The sequence below is a fragment of the Canis lupus genome, chromosome 11 (genome assembly GCF_048164855.1).
Source record: "Canis lupus baileyi chromosome 11, mCanLup2.hap1, whole genome shotgun sequence".
NCBI lineage: Eukaryota > Metazoa > Chordata > Mammalia > Carnivora > Canidae > Canis > Canis lupus.
In genome coordinates, this window is record NC_132848.1 from 68,825,136 (window position 1) to 68,849,803 (window position 24,668).

A 24,668-nucleotide genomic window follows, 5' to 3' on the forward strand; every position below is an offset into this window, starting at 1 on the left:
GTAGTGGAGTGGGCTTGGTTCACCTGAAAGCAACTAGTGCTTCTTAGGTCAATTCTCTTCCTTCCCTTCCATTCAAGTTCGGTTTGTAAATTCCAAAAAATCTCCAGGGAGGCAGATAGCAAAAACTTCCTCTTAGTAACCCTCTAAGCCCATCTCAGCACTTAATAACCCTTCTGTAAGGACGTTTTCCCTCTAGAGCGAACCTAAATCATTATGCTGCACGTTAATTCCATTTCCTCTCTTTTCTCCAGCGAGGAGAAGGAACAGCTGTTTACCATCTTCCTGAGAGTAGAATTGAACACACTGAACCAAGAGGCACCAAATCACCCTCAGGCGTCCCTCACTGAGGCAAAGGGGCCCTGATAGGTCCGTGGTCCTCGCAGGGGTCCTCTGACCACCGGCACCAGCGTCTCCTGGAACCTGACAGAAGTGCAGATTCTCGGCCCCACCCCACACCTGCCTACTCAGAACCTCGGGGGGTGAGTCCACCAGCAATTGGTGTTTTAACAAAACTTCCAGGGGATTGTCACGCTCCCTGGTGTCTGAGAACTGCTGATAGGGTAGCCGTTTTGATGGATGGGGTGATTATTACTATTAATAATCTTAATAATTCATGATGTTTTTGTAAGGTTTGTGTGCATGTCTACATGGCAAAGCGTATATCTGATGTATTTATTTAGGTAAGACTTACCTGCTGGCCGTAGGACCCAGGTTTTTGTATACTTGAAATCAAGTAGATGTGAAGGAAGGCCCACTCCCTCTCCAACAAACGTTTAGAATCGAATCGACAGCCTGGCTGCACCTCTCAAGGTTTATGTAACGAAGCTCCTACCTGGGTTTCAAATTCCAAAAATAGGAGGAAGTATAGGTGGGAAAATAGAAAATAATGAGAATGTAAAACCCTCCAAACAGATACCCATTATTCACTTTTCTGTGTTCTTAGATTTTTTATTTTTTAGGCAAAACAGATGTGTTTTCTCAAATGGGGTCATACTATGCATAAGGTCTTCTCACCTGCATTTTTAAGTTAAGAATATGGCATGAATGCCAGTAGGACCACACACACACACACACACACACAGAATCATTTTTAATAATCAAATGGCTGGTTGCCTGTTGATGGACAATTAGGTTATTTTCAGTTTTTTTCCCTTTCTTTTTAACCGTTGTAGAAAACCAAAGTTCTGGAAAGCAGTGAATAAAGTGAAGATAAACATCAACATCCTTAGACTTGTGAGGTCAGGCCCTCAATGTTCTCTACCAGCTTCGTGGACGTTAGGAAACCAGGTGTTAGCTGGGCTTCCATTTCCTTAGAAGGCCCTCCATTTCCTGGGGAGTTTCTTTCAGGTTTTCTTTGGACTTTAAATCTGATTGGAAAGGCTTTTCTTAGAGAATACTAATATGTGGTACATCCTACACGCAGGCAGTTCCGTTTGTCTTAAGGAATGTATTTTGAAAGTTTTTTTCAATTTATGTGTAAGTGGATTTATTGCTATCTTTCCCTTGATTGGTTGTGACCACAAATATGTAATTTTAGATTATGTACATTTAAGTTGAATTAATAGCTGTGAGATATGGAGACACTAACTAGACCAGTTTACACTTGTGAGATACGGCAAAACCAACTAGACCAGTTTATAGCTGTGAGATATGGCAAAGCCAACTGGAGAGCGTGAGAATTGCGTCATTGGCTTTGGCTTCAAGAGTACGTGATTGGAGCCATCTTTAATGGCTTTAGTTGCAGTACAACCTGTGAAGAAGAGTTATGGCCTGAGGGAAGTTTGGAGACTCTCCCACGCATCCTAAATTCTGTTGCTGCAGTACATGGGCAGCTGGTCGCACTCCCATCTTGAACCTTCTCCTTTACAGAAACTTTCTTGATACCGCGATCAGCAAAATGTAAAGCTGCTCTTGGGCCACAGGAACACTTAATCTTTCTAACTCTCCTTAGAACTGAGCTGTATTAAAGGACTCTCCTTGCTTTTCACTCGAGCTTAGCCTTGGGAACTTGGTAATACTGAAGGAAATTCAATGTCTTGAAATGTTACCCAAATCTCTTAACTAGAGTCTTGAATATTCACAGATTGTGTTGGCCCAGTCACGGTAACCACTGGAAGAGGCTGAGGAAACACGTCCAGGTTGGAAGACTAGAGACAAAAAGGTATTCCAGCATTCTCATATGGGTATATGTTAGTTGTCAGGGAATCTGTGCCAGTCGTGTGCTTTCGGGCATGGGTAGTGTCTGTGTAGTTCACTGTTGCATAACAACACCTAGTGCAGGGCCTAGCCCAGGTGGAGATTCAATGAATACTGGCTGAAAGAGTGAATGAAAGAAAATATTTTCAGGACACCTGGGTGGTTCAGTGGTTGAGTGTCTGCCTCCAGCTCAGGGGTCCTGGGATGGAGTCCTGAATTGGGCTCACTGCGGGGAACCTGCTTCTCCCTCTGCCTGTGTCTCTGCCTCACTCTCTCTGTGTCTCTCATGAATAAAATAAATAAAATCTTTTAGAAAGAAAGAGAAAGAAAGAGAGAGGGAAAAAAAGAGAAAGGAAAGAAAGAAAGAAGAAGGAAAGAAAAGAAAGAAAGAAAGAAAGAAAGAAAGAAAGAAAGAAAGAAAGAAAGAAAGAAAAAATATTTTCATGACTATTTCAATGGGCAGCCAGGAGTGCTGGTTTAAATGGTAGCTGGAAGGCTATGTGAGAAAGCGTGTGAAAATTTATAGAAACTTCTACCCAGGTGCCATTTTATGTAATGCTTAAAATGAACATGTCTATTGGGAGTGGAGGGAGACTCAACTACTAAAAATATTTGTTTTGGGATCTCAGCTCAGGTTGTTAAGATGTCCCAAAATATGGCATTTATTTGCTCAAGTCCAACTTCTAGAAATAAATATTTGCCAAGGTAGATATAGCCTAAATGTCCAACGGCTTATTTAGCAAAATAACTTGCCTAGAATAATCAAGAGTTCCCAAAGAACTATTGGTTATGACTAAGGTAGGCTGCTAGGACATGAAACACATCATATCCTTTTCCAAATCCTTTGAACCCGTACAGATATATTTTTCATGTGTTTCACATATTTGTAATTTTTTTAACCTTGCATATTCTTCCCTATTTGGGACAGAAAAGAAACCTTCTCCCACTATTTTATTTCTTTTCTTCCCATGCTGTCATCTTAGGATGTAAAGTGCTTTTCTTTGAATAGAGTAGGGAAAGAGAGATTGTATTTTCAAACTATCTTGGTAAGGTATAGTTTTTTAAAAAAGAAACATTCTAATAGCAGACAGTGCTATATTTAAGAAATATTAATGCATTTAGTATTTACGTGAGTTGGGCATGACCATTATTCTCATTTTGCGGGGGAAATTGAGGCACAGAAAGGTTAGGTAACTTTTCTAAGCTCACACAACTAGGAAGTGAAGGAACCAGGATTCAGTCTGGCTATAGTTCCTGCTCTTACACTTGTGCTGTGTACTGTATTACCAAGTTTTTCTGGGATTATTGCTCTTATTTAGGTCATCTGAAGTCATTGCCTTCAACCTTGGGCTTGAGGCAGAAAGTTTCATGTTTGAGGATTTATGGATTAGGAGGCTGCAACAACTGCCTAGATTTTCTATTTTTTTTTTTACATTAAAAGTGATTATAATCACATAATAATTCCTGAATTGGGAAGGGAGCTTTTTTCTATTATTTAAGTGGAAATTTTATGAGAATGAATGAATTCACTGAGAGAAACATGATGTTTTGTAGCTGGATTCCAATTATGTTGTTGTTTTTCTAATAAAGGTCAACATTTCAAAGAGATAGTTGGTGATGAAGGCTTGACCTAGAATGGCAATGTCTGCAGGTATCTCCCTCTTCTTTTGCTCTTTCTCTTCATACATCCCTTTAGAAAGTGAAAATGTCAGGAAGAAAAATGAGGAAATTTAGTACAGGTGCTATTTTCATAGGTGCTGGGAAGTTTTAGGTCTCCTATTTTTTACATTCTCCATAAAGCTTTATTACCATTTTTCAGAAATACACATATTGCAACAGAGCCCCAGACTACTAGGGAAAGGGGTTTTATTAAGCTTACTTGTTTTAAGGAGGAGCCCATTATGAAAGAGGAGGAAAACTGAGCAAGAACCTACTAGATCAGGATCTATCCTAACTTGGCATTCAACTGAATGAAATTTTTGGAGTGAGGTAGAGCTTTTAAATTTAATTTAATTTTTTAAATATTTTTTGAAAGATTTATTTATTTATTTGAGAGAAAGAGAGAGAGCATGAGCAGGGTGGGGGACAGAGGGAGAGAGAGAAAGAATCTCAAGCAGACTCTGCTGAGCAAGGAGCCCAACTCTGACTCAATCCCACAACCAGAGCTGAAACCAAGAGTAAGAAACTAAACCGATGGCACTACCCACCATCCCTTATTTTATTTTATTTTTTAAATGGTGAATCTTGTTCAACTTTCTTATAGAAAAAAAAAAAAAAAAGAAAAGATAATCGCCCTGAGTTAGTTTCAGCTTCCCTAAGACCAGAACTTAATTTGACAGCTCTCCAAAATATCCTCCTAAGAAAAATCTACCAATTCTATTTTCTTTTTTTTTTTTCAATTCTATTTTCAACTAAAGTTAGGAAGGAAAGATATCATGAGGTGTTGAAATAGGGTTTTATGTAACTCAACATACAGATTTGAATGCTCTGCAAATTAAGGAAGCAAAAGGTTGAAGCCTTTCAACTCCAGTCAATGGATAAAGTCTCCATCCTTAATAAGTAATGAACAAATGCAAATTACGGGAAATATTTTCTGAATGCTGATTTTTTTTTTTTTTTTTTTTTTTTGCCACGTGTTAACCAAGACTGTTTCACCGTTTCAAACCAGTCATTGAAGTTAGTTAGTTTTGCTTCCTTCTCTTACCTTAGTGGAAATATCCTACATTTGTATGCAAAATCCCCAGATCCTTCTGACTTCTGACCGAGAGTTGACAAATATTGCAAACAAGCAGTAAAGGCCTGTCCATTAAAACTTTTGACAATGCTATTTGTGTACGTATAAACTTCCAGGGTATATGAAGGCAGTTAATTAATCCCTCTGTTAGGATCTTTCTTTTTTTTTTTTTTCCCTTTCGTTTTTCAAAAGGAAATTGATAAGGAATAAAAATGACTAGAACCAGCATGATCTCAGACCAAGTTAGCTGGATTTCCAATTGGGTAATATTCTACTGAAGGGTCGCTTACAAGGGGGCGTCAGATGCACATGTTAACGGTAGTGTTGAGGAGGAGGTGGTCAGGAATGGGGGAGTTGGGGGGGGTGAAGTAGAGAAACAAGACAAAAAGAGACCACAGCATTCTACTCTGCGCTGCTGGTGTTTTCAGATTAAGATGGGGGATTAAGGAATTTTACTCAGCAATTTGAGATGCTTTGTTAGGGACTGAGGAGATTTGAGCTGCTTTGTTCTCAAACCACATGTTAGTGAAAAAGCAAACAGGCACTTAATCCTGACAGACAGGAGAACTTGACATCAATTTGCCCCTTGGGAGGTGACCAGGAGTTCTAGTTGACGGGCTAAAATGGCCAGCCCTTGTTTTCTTGGAGCCTAATGCCAACATTCCATCCTAACCTGTGTTTCTCAGCAGAGCGGCCATAACACAGACGGTTGGGCCGACCAAGAGTTTCTAGATGTTAGAGACCCTTACATGTTTTCTAAAAAACAAAGCAACCGTTGAAATGCAAATAATCTACAAGGTGCCAACATTTAAATAGTTTTCAAACAGGTCTCCTCTTTTGGTGACTCAGCTTTGAAAATGAAATATGGAGAAGCTGAGCTTCTGAGCTTCTTTCCTTTGGAAAATAATGGGTGGTTTCTTCTAACAATAAAATCACAAGGCAACATATCAATTTTGAGCCTATATGTGATTGTGAAATAAACATCAATTCTTATGTAGATCTTTGAGGGAGTTTTACTGAATAACCAATTATATTTTAAGGTCATGTCCTTCAAAGTCACTGAAGTAGGACAAAAGCAAACAAAATAAAAAGAAAAGAAATTAATGGCTTCTTGAATTGGATTTGATACATTAGTAAACTTAAGTGGTACACAGTCATACAGTCTGGCACATAATCTGAAATTGCGGTAAAAAGGCTAATTTTGCCATCTTGAGTTTGTGCCACCCTCAATCCACTGACCTAAAATGCACTGTTAGTAGCCTCTTGATTTACTAGACTTTGGCATATGTAGGGAAACCATCTGAAAATCAGAATTGAAGCAGAAAATTTATAAAGCATATTTCAAAACAAATTTTATTACATTATAAAGATCTTTTGGTTGAATATTCAGCTGGTCAGTGGCTCTTATACTCTGGTGCGGTATAAAAATCTGTTACGTCTTAACGATCAGAAAACAGGTTTTGTCATCAATGCAAGGTCGTTATAGTTTTGCACTATTTACACACACCGCTTTGAGCCAGACCATCCCTCTGCTCCCACAGCTCTTGCCGACTGCTCACTCACTCAGGGAAACCTACCTCTTCATTAACCAACTATGAACTACTAAACCTACCTCTACACTAACATTATAGCTGATTTTTCTCCATTCTGGTATGAATTCAAAAAGTTCTTAAGTAACCATCGAATTATATTCAGATAATCTTTCTTCTAGGATTGGTGAGGCCCTCTTTACGTTTAAATAGCACCAAACTCATGTTCAAATGACCATGAACACATGATGATGGTACTTTTTGAAGAAGAACATTGACATTACTTCAGATTACCAAATCTGGTTGTTTTGGATTTGAAAACTTTAATTTGAAGGAAAAATGTCTTCGTGTTGGCCAGTGGCATAAACCCCTATAGGTGTTTGTATGCTTACTTGTCAGATCTGAAGAAGAGAGACCATTTCAATGACTTTGTACGTCCTTATTTATTTATTATTACAAGCACCAGCAGGAGAGAAATCCCAAAACTTAAAATACTTCACAAGGGCACACATTGATTCGCTTCATTTAAAACATCTTTAGATGGCCTTTGAGTTGTGTTGTGGTTCTTTGTTTTTAGGGAAGTTTACTGGGCATATTATAAGGATCAAATGCATGGTGAGCTAAAATCAGAATGGTATTCGTTCATTTAACTCTGGTACAGTAGAGCAAATTCAGGGTGACTCAAGGGACACAATGTCTTGTAAAACATATGTACTTAATATAAGGGTCATAAAACTTATTAAATTAAAAGCTAGGTTAAAAATAGGAAGAAAATTTATGCTGCTGTCTAAAATAGCAATAATTTCCCTTTGGCTTTTCTCTTTCCAAGTAATATGGATTCTGGTCAGGAGGAAAAAAAAATAAAAAGCTAACTTACAAAATCTTCATTTTGAAGGACCAAATGCAAATCTCTTTTAACCTCAGCGTGTGTTGTAAGGGACAGGTGATAAGGCTGAAAGTGAAGGGGTGGGAAGATAAGATGGTAAACCTTGAGGAGTGCACTCGTGCCTGGGTCTCCAGGTGACCTCGTCCGTGGCCTGAAATAACAGACTCTTAGCAGGTGTCCAGGAAGAAGAGTTTTAAGGGTTAGGAGGAAAATAGGAACAGTTTTTTTTTCAGTAGTAGATCGGGCCACCGGGCAGCAGTACAGTAAAGGGACGTGACTTGACTTGACTTCGAAGCACCCGTGTCCCCTGAGTCCACACGGCTCATGTGGGTTTGCTCAAATGTTTGCTCAAATTTTTATCCTCAGCATGATAGCCACTTTCCCAGTTGGTGCTCCCAGAGAGCGCACCTCAGGAATTCGAAACCAAAATAAATACCAATTTCCTTCTACTGTACTCACCCAGGGATTCATTTGGGATTTTATCTTCACGCAAAAGTCTGAAGGCTGTCGAGAAGGAGCCTTGTCTGGTCTGTTTGTTCTTAGACCCATTCCTGCTCTTTCCTTGCTCTTTCCTAGTCCAGGGGGCTTAGCCCTGCAAGGACGTTGCCATCTGCCTTCTGCAAAGGTTCTGCCAAGGAAGCCTCTGAGTAGAGAGGACGGGAGAGGCTGGGCCCCGGCCCCATGTGCTTTCAAAGAGGTTCTGGCCACAGGGGCATCTCCTCTGAGGTCCCCCAACCTGTCCCCTTGCCTTGGTCCCTTCAATCTAAGGACAGCAGTGGCTTCCTGCTATTGCCAAACTCTTGGCGGGTTTCCCTTTGACCTTTCAGTTCTTTCAATACCTTTGTACCCTAGTTTAAGTTCCCCTGATGAGCTCTCTGGTGGTGATTCTAGTTTTCTGACTAGATCCTGACTCCTACAACAACCAACTGCTTTTTCATTTAGAGGTCATGGGTTCAAAAGGCAAGTGATTCCGTTTGAAATCTTCGGGGGTGTCTCTTTGTCTGTTGGTCAGCGAGTAGGCTGCTGGGTCCCAGTGGTCACCTTGGCAGTCGGCACTCTAGTTGGCACAAGTGGAACAAACATGTTGGAAGGCACAATGAGTAAGAACCTCCAAGGTCCTTATAAGGTGGGTGTGGTAGGGGTCCGGGAGAAGGCACATTGAAGGGGACACGTGCACCCAGTGTTGACCTGGGCTAACTCCCCTGAGCTAGACAGCCCTGAACACGGAGGCTTCCTACACCCCTTAGAAAAACCTCTCCCAAACCCCCATAATATGTTTTCCTTTTGTCCGTGAAGTCTTTTTCATTTTGTTTTATTTTTTAAATTCTGCAAGTAAGTATCCTGTGAAAGCAGCCACATTTGAGCCAATGTGGACAATTCACACACACACTCGGAGGGTCCGTTAACTTCCTTCGGTCAATGAAGGAACACTCAAAATCCTAAACCAGTTTCTCTCTCTCTTTTTCTTCTCCCTCTTTCTCTACTTTTGGTCACATTCCTAACAGACCTACAAGTTGGTTTCCCTCAATAAACTTCGTAGACTGGTATCTGACATGAATTTGCCCCAAAGAATTCTAAATGCCAGGGGAGAAAATACCCAAACCCCAAACCAGAGCGATTTGCCATTCAAAATACACCTTCTTGAAGACGAACGTGGACAGGGAATAGAGTACGTGGGGATTTTAATCCTGTTTCTCTAGTGACAGCTGGGCCTGGAGCAAGCAGTTCGGCCACTAACATCGTCATGGGGCGGGGGGGGGGTATGAGTGGAGCTGGGGGAGACCATTGTTTTTGCTTTGAACTTCAGAGCCTTTGGGCATCCGTTCCCCATTCACCGGACTCCCACTGGCCTGAGCCGGATTTCCATCGGGCTCTCAGTAAGGCTTGGGAAAGCTCAAGAATGGAATGCTCATTTTTTTTTTTTGAAGTCTTTCTTTTGAACCCACTAATTTTATGAAATTTAAGCACATTGTTCATTGTGTAATTATAGATGAAATATTAGAGAAGTGGACTAATTATACACAATGCACTCAAGCCCAATTAAACTAGCATCTGTGGTGAATGTAAGGGTATTCTCTTTCACTAATAAGAAATACTTTCTGAACAACAGAGAATAAAATCGTTAAATTGGATATGCTGTGGAGATTATAAATATCCTATTAGCATAGAAAATGAGGGTTAACCTTACTTAATCACCGAATGCCAGATCATGAGAAGTCATATTGAACCCCTGTAATGTCACTGTATCTGTTCTGGAGAATAATAATAAAAACCCCACTATTAATAAACATAGCTCACGAGCTGCCCTTCCCGCGTACTAAATTAAACTGTTGGAGAAACTCAAGTATTCCCTTAATTGCTTAACAAAATGGCAAAAATGCTTTTTGTCCCTTCACCGCCATACGAGGGCTGATTGAGGTCTATGTCATCTTAGTAGCCGGAAAGGTGTGTCTCCCGAGCTGGGCAAATTAGCCCGCTTCAAAATAAGTCAAATATATAATCCCTTTTAGCGAGCACCACGACCTTTGGAAAATGTAAATTAAGTGATTGCACACACCGGGGGTGTGTTCAAAATGAAAATGTGTGTGCTTGAGACGTGCAGCCCCCGTGGCCTCGGGTGTTAGCGGGCAGCCCGTGAACCCAGGGACATCTGTGTCCCGATCTGGGTCCCAGGATGTCGTGTGACTCTTGCTTCTGTGCTATGTCATTGGGTCTGGGCACAGCAACCACTGTAGTTCAGCAAGAACGAGGAATGACCCCAATTCAAGTTCTACCTTGTTAAAAGTGTTGGTTATGGGCATAACAGGAGATCCGTGACCATAGACTCGAGGGCAGCGTGGCCTGTGACCCTCCCAGCTCAGGGATAGAGACCTGCGAGCTGGAATGGAGCCTCACCAGAAGGCCTTGGCTGGGACAGACTCCAGGAGCTGAGAGCAGTCTTCCTTTCTCCTCCTCACCCTCCCTGCTGGTCTCTCTTTTTTTTTTTTTCCCTCCCTCCTTTCCAAAGAGTTCTTAATTATATCCCTTCCAAGATTTGAAGGCTGTTTGCCTTATATGCTGGTGAAGATCTTAGGGAGCTTGGAAGATGAACAGATTTATAAATATTGAGAATGACTGTGGCCATTACAACGTCATGTTGCAAATCAGGTGCATTTATTATTATTATTATTTTTTAAATTTATATTGTTAAGTAGGCTCCATGCTGGGGCCTGAACTCACCACCCTGAGATCAAGACCTGAGCCGAGATCAAGAGTTGGACCCTTAACTGACTGAGTCACCCGGGGCAGGGCCCTAGGCACATTTATTTTTTTAAAAAATCAACATGTACACTTCTTTAAATTATTATTTTATTTTTTTAGCGGGGTCCCTCCTCTTACTTTGCTTACATCTTCTCCCCAAGGAAACAAATTCAGGCCAAGCCTCTGTGGAAGCTCAGATGAAATCTCAGAAACGGAGAAGAAACTGGCGGAAAGGGGTCCGCGGGGGGCTGGGCAGCACAGCCTGTCCACACCTGACCTGCAGGGATGGAATCCAGGAGCACAGAAACGTCTGCACGGGAAGTTGACATCTGAAAAGGCAAAAAAGCACAGCAAAGACACAAATACAGGCTGATGTGATCACCTATGTTTCGAGATGCCAGTGCCAAGAAGGCCAGGTGCGTGTGCAAGAGAAACTAGAGGGAACTCCTTTTGTGTCCTCAGGACCGAAGCCTGCTCAGCCAAGGGCGGAGCTTTTTTAAAAATTTTTATTCTTTATTTTTTTTTATTTCAGTGCCAGATGCCATTCCAGTTTCTCTCTAGGTTCCTTGGCTTTTAAGGCCACTTGTAAAAGCAGTGTAAAGGCAGCCTGCATTTCATATATATTCATACATAGACGCACACACACACACATAATCTTCTATGGCTTCTTTCTGCTACAGATATGGAATGAATAAGGAATTAATAATAACAGCTGTCTTTGCCCCTTTGGAGCAAACCAACATGTAAGAGTCTCAGCTTTGATTTTCGTTCTCCTAAACCCAGTGAAAAGGTGCTCTGCGTACAGGGGTGATTTCTACAATTCATTGGGAGTGCTGGGTGAATTAAAGACCGTGCTGTGCCCACACGTTTCAGTCGACGTTGTGGGTCTCTCACGACAATATTCACTTTAAGTGGACCTTTCTCCTTTTCTTTCTTTATTCTCTTCAGGTCCAGCTTGCTTAGCAATTTAGCCAGACCTCAGCATCATCACATTATGGGTAAATGGTTTGGTGGTGACATGGGATCATTTGGACTTCAGAAAAGGCAGTAGTCAGTGTCTAGAAGGGGGTGAAAATAAAGCAAAAAAAAAAAGCTCTTTTTTTGAGATGATCAAAAGGGACATAAAGGCAAAAACTGACTTTCACTGCAACAGGACTGAGGACCAGGCCTCCAGTGTCCTTATTGTAATTCATTGCTTGTTTCGAGGCCCCATGATAAAATTCTTCCATAACAGACAGAGGACTTTGTGAAATTGTAAATGAGTATGACTTCAAGCACTCTGTGGAAATATATTCTCCCCTATAGCCCATACATTATTTCTGCTTAGTTATGGTGGCTCACATTTCCCGTAACTATCAGAGAGAACTTAATTCAACTCACACCACATCACTTTAAAATTGTGCAGCTCTCTTAATCAACCTTTGTATCAGCCACAAATGTGCAGTATGACCTAATTTGAAAATGTCTCAAAGTGCTGACTCAAACTGTTAGTGAATAAAGGCTAGTCATTACCATTATGACACTAATGTGATGCAAAATAAAATTGAGTTGCATCAGCTGAACGTTAGTTTGCAAAAATATTAGTGATGGAAGCCATTTTGTGTTCATATTTTATTTATACTTACAGATATGTATCTATACGGACATATGCATATAGTTATTTATTTTTTTGTTTTCCTGAGACGGGCTCGCAACAAAATTTTCAAGTGCAGAGGGAGGAAGTCACGTTTCTAACGCTGACAGAGCCACCGGATTAAAAGTGGATCGTGCCTACACCGTGATCTCCCCTCTACGAGGTGAAGCATGTGCTTGCTGAGTTCTTGCTAGAATATTTATATGCACATGGGCACTAATGTATGAAAATTAGCTTTTCCTCTGTACTTTTGGTGCTCGATTCTAAGATTTTCAACAGCCCCGGAACTATTTATTGCTTACTGCTTTGCATCACTCACAAATTCTCTGACTTGTGTGTTTTGGGATGGCAAGGGTTTGAATTTATTTCTTGTGTGGACTCTCCCGATTCTTTATTGATCCCCAATTTTTTTTTTTGTTGAGATAAATACTCTGAGTAAATATTGTCGTTGATGACTTTTGAACAAAAGAAAGCAGGGCATGGGACTGGAAATTATCCAGCCTCACCGCTTCTGATAATACTTTAAGGAATGCATCATTAATTATTTTTTCCTTATACAGTTTAGATGTTTTTCAAGAAACGTACGTGTGCTTACTTAATACTTATGCCTTCCCCGAGCTAGTATTGGTTTCGGTCTGTAAGCGGATCATTAATAGTTGAGAATAAGTCGGCGTGAGTCTTTCCTAAATTACAGAAATTGTCCCGGGGGTCAGTCAGAAATTCTGCTCTGCATCCCAGTTTGGGGCTCCTGAATTCTGAAAATTCTGAACATAAAAGCTACGCATGAGTGATTGGATACCTCAGATTTTATGTATTTAACAGTGAGAACAGGCCAAGCACAGAACTAGAAGGGAGATGGGTTATTCTCTAAAATTTCCAAGGACCAGAGGTTTTGGCTATCAAGAAATTATTTAATGTGATAGAGTGTCGAGATATGTCCACTCTTCATAATATATCACTGCAAGCGATCGCTGGAAAATACGGCTAAATTAAAATGCTGACAAGCTTCGTTCATCCACTTCTTAGAAAAACAAGTAAAACCTTAAAGCAAGATGTGTAGAAATTTGCTACCATGTGATGACTTTAGCGTTTTAGTCCGTTTTACATTATGTCACGTGTGGTTTGGGCTGTTTTTATGACCTATGTTTTATTTCCACATTAAGATAATCCAGATACTGAAAAAGTAAGTTTGAGAAATTTCAGAGTGGACTTGCCAAGAAAACCAGCGTTCAGAAGCACGGGTGCTTTCGAGCACACGCACAGGCGCACACTTTCAATTTACCTAAAAGAGGGGAAGGATCACCTTTTTCAGCTAAAATACCATTGTTCTTACTTTCAGGTTCCAGGGGAAAAAGGTGTGTGGGTGTGATCGCTGTAAATGGATTGCCAGTCTCTTAACAGTCCATCATTCTTAAATGATAGAAGTGTAGCAGCACCCTCTGAGAAAAATCTTTCCTGTGGATTTGACTTTGTCCATGCCACGACAAATTGCGTGCAAAGTTGGAACAATTCTGAGGTGTAAGACACCTCCATGACTGTCCTTGGAATACTGAGGAGCTGACATTCCTATTTGGAAGATGAGGGGAGCATGGCCCCTGCCCTCTTAATTGATGATTTACCGTGCTCTCCCTAGGGCCACAACCGATGATCGGTAAGCTTGTTGAATTTTGAAGCAAATACTAAATATAATCAATATACAAAAATTAAAAAAGAGAGAGAGGAAAAAAAAATGCAATGAAAATTTATGACCTTAACATTCCTTCAGGGTCAAGCAATTTATCAAATTCTCTCACTTTCTGGTTTCAATTACACAGCCATTGTGGAAGGAACTTATTTTAGCAGGTTCATTTGCCTCAGTGGGGAATACAGGACTTTGGCCTAATGCTTCACCTTTAGTGCAGGCCATTTGAGCCTTAGAACAAATACCAATCATCACTCTTTGGGAAAAAAGAATCTGCATCGGCGTGGCCTATTGGAATGGGGTTTCTGTCAAGGTAAACGGTTGTCGGCAATGACTGTGGTAGAGTGGCGATAAATCCCATTTTATTGCTGAAAAATTCCAGCTTCTCTCCATGCCTGACAGCTCCCCACATTCTCATACCCATTTGGGCAATTTCTGCGCTATGTCCATCTGGTTCTCATTACCTCTCAACCTGCCTGCGTCTGATCCAGAAAAAGTGCAGGTCAGAAACAGGGGGAAAGAACCGAGGTGATGGACAAAACAGAAAGCAGGGGGGTGGCCCTTGGGGGTCGGGGTGGAGGTGAGCAACAACAGGGAAGGGGGGGATCCCAGCTCAGGGTTGGGCCAGTGGCTGGAAGGGGCCGTTCAGACATTCTTCAGAATGATAACGACAGAGGCCCAGCCAGGAGGCCGGAGGAACCTGAACCTTTCGATTCAGGCCTTTAAAAGGCACCTGCTTTAAGGTGGAGGAGGGAGGGACAATGGGGTGGGCGGAGGGCGGAGGGCGCAGATTGAGAGAAGCAGAGAAGGGACGTCCAGCCCCTTCCCTCTATGAAGGGCTCTATATCCTGGAGCGGAGGCCCTAGTCCAGAAGAGACCCGAGCATCAGGCATCTAAGGAGCTTGGAGTGCCACGTACACAGTTGCCATGCCTCTAAATATGGGGATAAAGCTCTGCTGGGGATTCTGTTTTGGTTCAGGAATATGATTTTTTAGAAGAAGAAAACTCTAGGGCCTTCTACAGAGTTGTCTTCATGTGTTTTCCCGAGAAAATTAATATTTAAAATGAACGCATCCTCATCGGTGCCTTCAGGATGGGTTCCTTCATGGAATGACGGGACCAGCACCGAGTCCCCTGGGTATTCGTGACCCCACTCGCGATCGCTTTCAGAACTGCTGTGCATTCGTGCCTGCAGAAAGTCAGCCCCGGTCTCTGAAGCTGAAATCCTTTGGATCATAATCGCTCCTTCCTTAAAATGACCTATAGTCACCGTAAGCTGCCTCCTGGGGCCAAAAAAAGGAATAGAAACAGTAAATATCTGACAAGAGGTATTAGGAAAAAGCCCCCTTAAAGATCACCCGACGGTAGACTGGGATGAAACTATGTATGTCTCTACGTTTAATATAAAATTTACTTATTATTACTGTGCTGGGGTAATCGCAATTAATAGTAAAACAAAGTTTATGGGAAGTGTATTGAAGTACAAATGATGGAGATCTGAGAACTTTTAAGAAAGAAAAAAAAAATAGAACTAGCTGAATGGTGAGTTGGATGGTAGTTGTTTTACCACCTGTTCCAAAGGCAAATAATTCTACAGGCAAGTGTCTTTAAACCAGGTTGGGGGAGGGGGGGTGTTCTGAAATATCCTGGAAAGCTCTGGCACTGCTCTGATTTGCAAACCGTGTGCGAGGCTAGGTGTGTTTGGACAGACCCCATCTCTTGGCCCCTTCTGCATCTCGGGGTGCACGCCGCATCTCAGGTCCTCAAAATTCACTTTTTTTTGGACAGTGAGACCCCTCGGGGCTGCCATGAATATCCCGGTTCTACTCCCTCCTGAACTCTAATATCAAGATTATGATACATTTTGGTTGCTGAGCTGGACCTTGTGGACGAGAAACACTGGCTTCCCAAATCCGAGATTTAGTTTCTAAAACTTTAAGCCACGGAGGCTCGGAAGAGGTTCCAGAACGTGTGTCCGAAGGCCGCGTGGGACGTTGAAGTGGAGAAAGAGATTGTGAGATTTTCAAGTAACCGGATAATCTGGACGGGAGGACATTGCAGGTGATCAGAAGTAGAAGTTAGTTATTTGGCAGCTTTAACGTGAATACCTTTAGTCAACGAATACGGTTGTAAAACAGACGTTTCTCCCACGTGCATATCGAAAGGCATAAACTCCTGGCCGGGCCCTCGCATCCGCCGTCGAAGGGGCCTAAGGGACGCATCCCTAACTGGGAAAGGGATTTCAGATGCTCAGCCAGAGAGCATCTCTCGGGCCTGAACTTTGCTTCTCTGGGCTGTACCTAGATCAGAGACGTGGTCCTTTAAAGGGTATTTGTTTCTTTTAGTAGCAAAGCAGAAAAATTAATGGCCTGGGGGTGGTGGGGGGAGTGACAACTTAACTTGATGCTTGATAGCTGTTTACTTATAAATGTGTGTCCAGATTTCAGCGTCCTGTGAAGGAAAGGGAAAAATAAAGACACCAAAGCCTTCGTCTGGTCTTTACGCAACACATGGAAGAAAGTGCTTAGAAGGCTAGTGAAATATTTACTAAACAAATCATTCACGTTAAACTTTTATATACGCGAAACCCAGAGCACCTACAAAAAGAGAACCACAGTGAGCTATAGGAAATATTTCGGCATCAAAATGGTTAATGGTATTATAGCTTCAAAAGAGCCTATTGGCTCACCCTCAAGGATGCCCTGCAGTTGTTGTGAAAGTCATCAGATGAAGCTAGCCTTCTCAGCTAGCCTTCAGATTTGTCTGCTAACAGTAAAAATACTATAATAAATCGGTAACATATGTTGCCAGGCAAGGAAAAGTGATATAAATAAAGAGACCAGGAGACCCAAACCAAGTACAATGTGAAAAGAATTTAACTTTCAATCTCTTCGCTGGCTAATTATCATTTGAAAAGTAATTTGAAAGTGTTACAGTTATTTGCTGATATGCTTCCTCATTTTTTCTTTTTTTCTCTTCAGATTGCATTCTTACCCAAATACTCTTCGTGATTGTTGCCTGCTTTGCGGCTTTGGGGTAAGTCCCAGTTTTCCACAACCTTAAGGAAAAAAAAAAAAAAAAAAGATGCATAACATAAAAGATGCCAAAAAGACTTATGTGTCCTGATGTGGTGGTGGGGGGGTGGTTGTGAGATATACGTGGGTTGGCTTGGAGCGGAGGTGCGGGGAGCGACGTTGGTAATGAAATAAAGAGAAGGGGTTTGTTTCTGCAAAGGATCAAGAGTGTGCGAAAGTGTGCATTGCAAACGAGGCTCCCTTCAGGAAAGCCACCTCTGGCATGGAAATGACAAAGCTTGGAACACACACAATCAATTATTTTCACTAGCATTTAAAATACAGAAAACAAAATCTGCTTTGGGAATTGACTGAATATTTTATTTAGCTTTTTTATTGAGACATCCTTTGAAAAATGGCATAATATAAATAGTTTTGCAAAGCAACAATATAATCAATCTCTAAACTAGAATATAAATCAAGGATTTCATTAACTGCTAGTAGCCAGTTTAAATTGTAGTCTTGTCCATAATGTCTATCTATCTATGTATGTCCAAGTTATATTAAAAACCTTTAAATGGCTTTGTAATATCAGCTACATCTAGCTATTATAATAATTAATGGTACTGTTTTATAAATCAATACATGTATTCTTGATAAATTCATATCCAGTTAATGGTGTAATTTAAATAAAAAATTAATGTAATAAAGGACGTACAGAAACAGGCAGGAAATCTTTAAAGGTTAAGAGACAAATTTGTCTAAATTCATTTTTAAGCTGTTTTGAAAAAGTTTATACTTAAAATCAGCTGAGGTTTACCTTGTTTCTGTAAAACTAATCTTGCCATGTCTATTGGTAGCCAGTAATGAATCTGCGAGTTATTTTCTTTTTTTTTAACTGTGAAGTTTTAATTACATACGTAGGATGCTCTGAGATAGTTTACTACCATGATACTCCTGTGCAATTACTGAGCATTCTTTAGAAAAAGAGAACAAAACTAAAAATCTCAAGCCGGTAATTTATTTTTAATACATGTATTAAGCGTAAATGCCTTATATGTGTATGTATATATTTTTGTATCTGTAAAAGAACTGCTCTGAGAATCCCCAAGGCCATATACAAATTTTATTTAAAGTGAAAAAGGACTGATTAGTTCAATAAATTTGCATGCGCAAGAGGAGAGCCCCGCGTTTTTTTTTTTACTGCTTTCACCGAATGAACATCCTAGGAATTTTAGAAAGAAGAGAAAAAGGCACTGAAGGGTCTGAAATGCGTCTTGACGCTGCACCCGGGTGCAGAAGCACACCACAAAGAGAAGCGTGTATCATTGCCCCGATTGAAAAATAAAATAAAAAAATAACATACCAAAGGCGGATGAGGGGGTAACGAGATTTAGAACAACAACTGGATGTTGTGTAGTATCAAGTGCAATCTCAAATCTCTCCAGATACAATTTCATCTGGTCCATAAAGTAAGCCTTTCGCGCAAAATATCTTTCAGAATTACGCAGACCAGCCCACCCTGCCCTGCTCCGTGACATGGTGCAGAAATGTTACTTTAATCCACTGAGCTTTTTCTGACATTTTTCTTAACATTGCTGAGCCTTATTTGGAGCAGCAAAGGAGATGTGTGCAGTTTCCCCTGACACTGATGGGTGTTGCAAAATGTTACATGAGAGAGAGAGAGAGAGAGAGAGAGAGAAAAGATTTGCTGCCACTTTATCAATAGAGCTCCAGGAGCAATTGCTATTTGTTAAAAGTTTCCATTTCAAATGAAGCTAAATCTTAAAGAAGGCTCATCCTTTTAAAAGCCCGCTGCTTGCAAGGGGGAAACTGTGCGATCACACGTTAAAGTGCACCCGGCCCCTGGAACCGTCTAGCATGTATTGTGTTTTTCGGTGAAACCTGCAGCAAAACCACTCCTAAGAGGCTTAATTTAGGTTTTATAGGAGGGACATAAAAAAGACCGGGTTACAGCAACACGCTGAAATATGGGGTACATTTTAAATATCTTCATTTAAAAACGTATGTTTATTTTCCCTCCTGGGATCACTAACGTGGGTCTCGACAGAGGAAGCAAGGACATGCTACATTCTTAAAAATTATCTGCTGAAGGGATCACATTCCGAGACAGGTCTGAGCATTTTTATTACTACCGATAACCTCTTAATTATGTCACTGCCTTCCACTTGTTAATCAAGGGACATTCAACATGGTTAACCGGTGACTGGTTGCCTTCAGACGACTACATGGTTATTATTAAGAATTAAAAACTCATTTTACTCCCACCCTCATGTTGTTGCCTGTGTGATCTTAGCACTGCGAAAAACTGCTTTTACCTGCTTTAAACACAGAACGCCTAAGAATGGGCTTAGATGCCCCAAAACGATGCTGCTAATTACTTCTAGGTGCGGCTCACGGAAAGCTTCAAGGGGTAGATAATTTTCCGCTTCCTGTCTCAGCAACACCCCCCCCCACCCAGCACCCCCCCTCACCCCTGCTGCCTCCCCCACCTCTCCCACAATTCCTAGTTGAACCAATTTTAGGTTTCTTCTGCAGCCACCAGCATCTGAGATACTCAGAGACGTTTTCAGCGAGCGAGGCATAAGTGGAGTAAATAAAATCATGTTTCACTGTGGCTTTATCAACCCTCCTAGGTAGTTTTCCTGCCAGCGAACCTGCACTGTTAAGACCCAGAAAATTATGCAATAGTGACTTCTTGGAGGTTCTCTAATCAGATGATGGCCGGTGTTAGGAGGGAAGGGCCCAAGGCAATGTGGCTGGCACTTAACGCGGGCCTTGGTCATTACTTGTCTGGTAGAGACCAATAAACAGATGATTACTATCCTGTAAGGAGCCAATATTTTACATTTATCCTAGTTATTTCTTTTCTTTTCTTTTCAACGTCTTATAACAGCAAGTGTTTGTCAAGAAGATCTATGACGAATAACCTCACAGGCCCCTTAAAAATAAGAATTTTCCTAGCGTGAAATGATGCCCTTTGTGGAATGGGGAGAGTGATTTTGGCTTTCATGAGAGCAAAGGTTGGATTGCTTTAAAGTCGTTTTCTTTCAGGTGTGGACAGTCCCAGACACCTCCCCTGACTCTCCTGTCCCCCCCTCTTCTCTCTCTATGACAGGTTCACAGGCTGCAACCAAGGGGTTTTAAAATGCAAATATTTATATTGGAGCTCTGGCAATAACCGAGTCATTTTGCTTCCTCTGTTAGCCTGTGATAATTGATGCTTCATACCTGGAACTACGTTTCATTTATCTCCTTACACATAGAAGATATTACATAAATAAGAGGTAATTTATGGAAAGGAAGCAGCCATTTGAAACAATAATAATCCCAAATTTGACTATATAATCTTGAAAGACTCTAAGAGTCAAAGATGCAGATTTCTACGGTCTTAGAGAAAACTTGATTGCAACTGGGAAATATGTGCATTTTTGAACATTTATTGAATTTGAATGCCTGCATGGATTTAAAAAAAAAAAAAGAGGAGGAGGAGGAGGAGGAAGAGGAATAAAAAGGAAGGTAGGAGAAGAAAGGTGTGAATTTTGCCTGTGCTTAAACGCACGCGTTCAGCCACACGTTCAGACTTCTCGTTACAATTTTACGGACTTTCCCTTCAGATCTGAAAATCACTTTAAAAATAGCCAGCGCAGATTGCAAAACAGCGAGGCTCCTAAAGTGCCTTTTCTTCCCTGGGATCCTCATCTTAGAATGAACAGAGAGGGGTGTGCCTAGACCTGGACCCTGATTTCACCACCTCATACAAAGCCAGGCAGATTCTTGAGCCAAACAAACAAAGGGGGTGTAAGCGATTTCATTTATTTTGATAATCCTCCTCCTGCACAGGGGCATCGTGCCGTCTTTGTCAAAGTGAATGACAACAATTTGGCTAACTCTCTCTGAGCTGCACTCAACAGTGACAGGCAAATTATCAGAGGCCCTGCACTTCTTATTATCAGAGGAGAAGCCATCAGGGGGACGCACGGAGGATACCTCTCCCTTGTCACTATTTGTCAGTGGGACAAGGGCCACTGCTATGGGTAGCTGACAGGTAATTTCAACAATAACAATTACTCCTATTACTGGTGTCATAAACAATTCGCCCAAGGCATGACAATAGCAAAGCTTTATAATTCAATGCCATATAAATAAATGCCAGCAGGTAACAAGTAATTTAGCTCCAATCAAGCTTTCACCCCGGCATTAATATTGTTATTGCAAGAAAATGGAAAATTGAAAAAAAATTCAATATGTTAATGAATTAAGAGAGGTTCCGGGGCCGGACAGAGGGGTTGAAAAAGGGAAACCAAAATTATGATGGTGTCATATTTGGTGCCATCCTGAGGGCCAGGGAGCAGCATAATTACTTCGAGGTAAGAAGGGGAACCAGGAATGCTGCTGCCTTTGACTTCAGACCTGGGAAAAATATGACATGGCCTTTCAAATCCCCCTCTCTCCAATTTCAGAAGAGTAGAAGTAGAAATATGAGAATGTGTATATAATGTAGCATTTCACTGGCTTTTTTTTCCCTCCCCCCCTCCCCACCTGAAATATTTCATATGAAACAGAGGCACGAGTATCAAAGGAACATTTCCGTCCGTTTAAGAAAATCGCATCAGCACCTGCTTCCTTTACATTAAGTCTTGTAATGAAACTATTTTAGTAAAGCCTGTTTTTCTCTGTGGTGAAGGTGATGCTGAAAACCCCCCTTTGCTCCCCAGCTGTCCACCTCCTGGACGTGGACTGCCCGGAGGACACAGTCCAATCTCCCTCCATAAAACTTCCCGATCAAACGCATTTGCCATTCCAGGGTTTGTCCGGCAAGACAATGTGCCATCATGGTGACAGCAGTAAAAGAATTTGAAAATCTCTAATTAGGAGAGCTGCAGAGCAATTAACGCATGTCAAATTTTACTTCATCAAGTGCCACTCTAATTTTCCTCTAAAAATTAATGGATTTTTCCCCCCTTTCCTTTTGGTATGTGTGTGTGTCCCCTTAAGGCAATGTTGATTCAAATCTGCTCAAGATGCAGTGTTGCACAGCTAAGCATCTTCTTGATTACAATCCGCCACACTTCTAACTGCGCTCATTCTCACTGCCACGGATACTTTGTCAACAGTCAAATTACACCACGCTGATAACAATGCATAATGGTGTTCCTCCTCTGAGGCCCCTGGCAGGAGACGGGGTTCATAAAAATGGGATGTTTTCCTCTCAACTGTTTCTAGAGGAAGTTTGTATGACCAGGTCACTCGTCAGGCGTTAATTTTTTGCAATTAATTTGCTGATTTCCAGAAAAGGAATGCAAAGACGGAATATGAAAGCATCTCCTTGAAAAAGGAAATCAGAAGGCGAATGAGCAATCGAGACTCTCTGTGGCCAAAGTTTTTTGCTTAAACACTTTGTTCGGAGACATTTTCAAGAGCGCCCGTGTTGGTAAAATACCAGGGTTTTCTTTTTTTTTTCTTTCTTTCTTTTTTTTTTTTTTCTTTACTTATGAGCTATAAACATTGGAAGCCTCTCTTGAACAGACAGTATTTAGATTGTGAAAGAAGTTTGTTTAACTGCCATATTTGCCAGAATCCTCAAAACATCACAGGACACAGAAGATAAATGGCCTTTTTTTTTTTTTTTTCTTTTAAGGTCAGGACTGTATCTTCCAGATAAATGTTGATTCATTTTAACTATTTTTTATCCCACTTGCTTGTTGCAGATTCATGAGCCTGAGTCATCAGCACAGGGGAGGATTATTTCTCACCGAAAAAAAAAAGAAAGAAAACACAGTGATTAGATGATTTTACAGTCAGTCTTTTTAGAGATTAGTCAGATTTTCGATTTCTGCCACAGGATCGGATCCAAAACAAAAATGGGGGAAATCAAACAAGATGCTGAAGGTATCTCTCTTTGCAGATTCTCCAGGGAGTGGACAACATTCACGTGGACCGACATTCCAGTTCTCTCATCCTGTGAATATATTTTTGATTCTATGTTTTCTTTGATCATGTTTATTCAGTAAAAAAAAAAAAAAAAAAAAAAAAAAAGAAATCTAAGTTCATGGAGTATACACTTCATTTTTTTTTTTTTTTCAATTCACAGGTATAACCCGGCCTTTTCATTGACGGACAACTGAGATCAAAAATCTTAAATTTGGTATTTCGAGGTTTGTATTTCCAGATATCCCCAAACTCTTCCTTTTCTGGTGGCCCCTCCCCAGCGTGTTCTGACGTGGTCTATTTCAAACAAAAGAAAATGACATCCCTCTTTCAACTAGTAAACGTTGGCTTCTCCAAACCGACCAGGGGCAAACTGGAAGTTTTGCCATTAGGTTCACACAAACTGAACTGCGTTCAACATTCCCAAACATTCTCCTCTGAACTTCACAAATGTGACGATACTGAGTTTAGAGTTTCCTGTGGCTTGTTGACAAATAAAGGTACCTCGGTAGAAACCAAGCTCTGTGCATTTTTGGGAAACGAGAACGTGGAACGATCCCATATTAAAACATTACAAAAGGACTGTAAAGGGAAATTTAAAAGGGGGAAAACTTGATTATATAATGCAATCCAGCAGTAATCAATTTTACCTTCAATATCTTGCTTTTGTTTTCAAAATGCTAAATAAACAATACATAATGCATCCCTCATCAGCCAAACCATGGAGGCTCTGTGCTCAAATAACAGGAAACATATTCAATTTTCCTAACAGAAGACAGTTCATTAAGCTGTGCCACATCAAATAAAACTTTAATTTCTCCAGCATCAGAGTCGCAATGAAAGCAATTGAAGAAGATGAGCCATATGGTACTTCTATCAGCAAACACATATTGCTCATTCCCCCAAAGTTTTCTAATTCTGCTCCCCAGACCTGTGTAATATAGATAATGTGCTCCGAGAGCAGCAACCATGAGCTATCTAGTGTACACTTCTAATACTGTATTTAATGGGAAATAATGAATCATAAAAGCCTGGAGAAGACGGCTTTTGCTAACCTAAATCTCAGCTGTAATTTCATTGTTCTGTGCCTAAGATGCTGTTCGCCCTTTCCAAACAACAGCAGTTGAACATAATTATGCTGCTTCAAACCTGGGCTTGAAAAAGCATCCCTAATAGAACCAAGTTTCTATTAACTCCTGAAATCCTGAATTTAATGATGCACCGACGCAGCCACTGAGCTAACTGGGCGGATGTCATTTTAAAACCCAAATAAGCATTTTCGCCTTCTTCCCTTTGGCCAGACCGCTCCATGCATTTATGTTCCCTCCTCCACCCCCCCTTCCCCACCCCCCACCCCCATGCAACAGGAGTGGCGTGATTAAAAATGAGGAGATTTTCTTGTTATTAGCAAATTTGACATTTGCCTGATGAAATGCACATAAAATGTGAAAGCTACACAGTCCTCAGAAGAAACGTCTCCACTCCAGCGCAAGCAACCGGGATGAAATAATTTAGGCGAAGAGAATGTAAAGATCCTTGTACATCCCTACTGCAGAAAGCTGGGATTGTGTTAAAAATGAAAGGACCAAACCTCGCTGAGCTTCTAGAGCAAGGGTACTTGGACACACGTGAAGTGTCTAGTGTTTCTGCTCTCACCTCAACTGCTTTGATTATTAACCTAAACGTCAGACGTGCGCTCAGATGCAGCAATTTCCGTGTCATGGGTCCAGCCTCTCTCTGGCAAGACCTTGGGGCCGGGGCCTAATTCCTTTTTCAAGAGAAATGTTCCCCCTCCCCACCCAC

General features: G+C 41.1%; 3 long non-coding RNA genes across 3 annotated transcripts; 2 read left to right on the plus strand and 1 right to left on the minus strand.

Moving 5' to 3' along the window:
- Positions 1-265: 265 nt before the first annotated feature.
- On the plus strand, positions 266-11,025 carry LOC140600395 (uncharacterized). The gene is made up of 3 exons (XR_012003657.1): positions 266-479; positions 2,084-2,161; positions 10,747-11,025. It is a non-coding gene; the product is annotated as an uncharacterized lncRNA (long non-coding RNA).
- LOC140600394 (uncharacterized) lies at positions 10,710-19,374 on the minus strand. The gene is made up of 3 exons (XR_012003656.1): positions 18,280-19,374; positions 16,894-16,957; positions 10,710-10,914 (listed from the first exon to the last, which is right to left on the minus strand). It is a non-coding gene; the product is annotated as an uncharacterized lncRNA (long non-coding RNA).
- LOC140600393 (uncharacterized) lies at positions 12,129-24,105 on the plus strand. Its single transcript, XR_012003655.1, has 5 exons — positions 12,129-12,381; positions 13,558-13,869; positions 15,688-15,960; positions 16,881-16,935; positions 23,029-24,105. It is a non-coding gene; the product is annotated as an uncharacterized lncRNA (long non-coding RNA).
- The last annotated feature ends 563 nt before the right edge of the window (positions 24,106-24,668 follow it).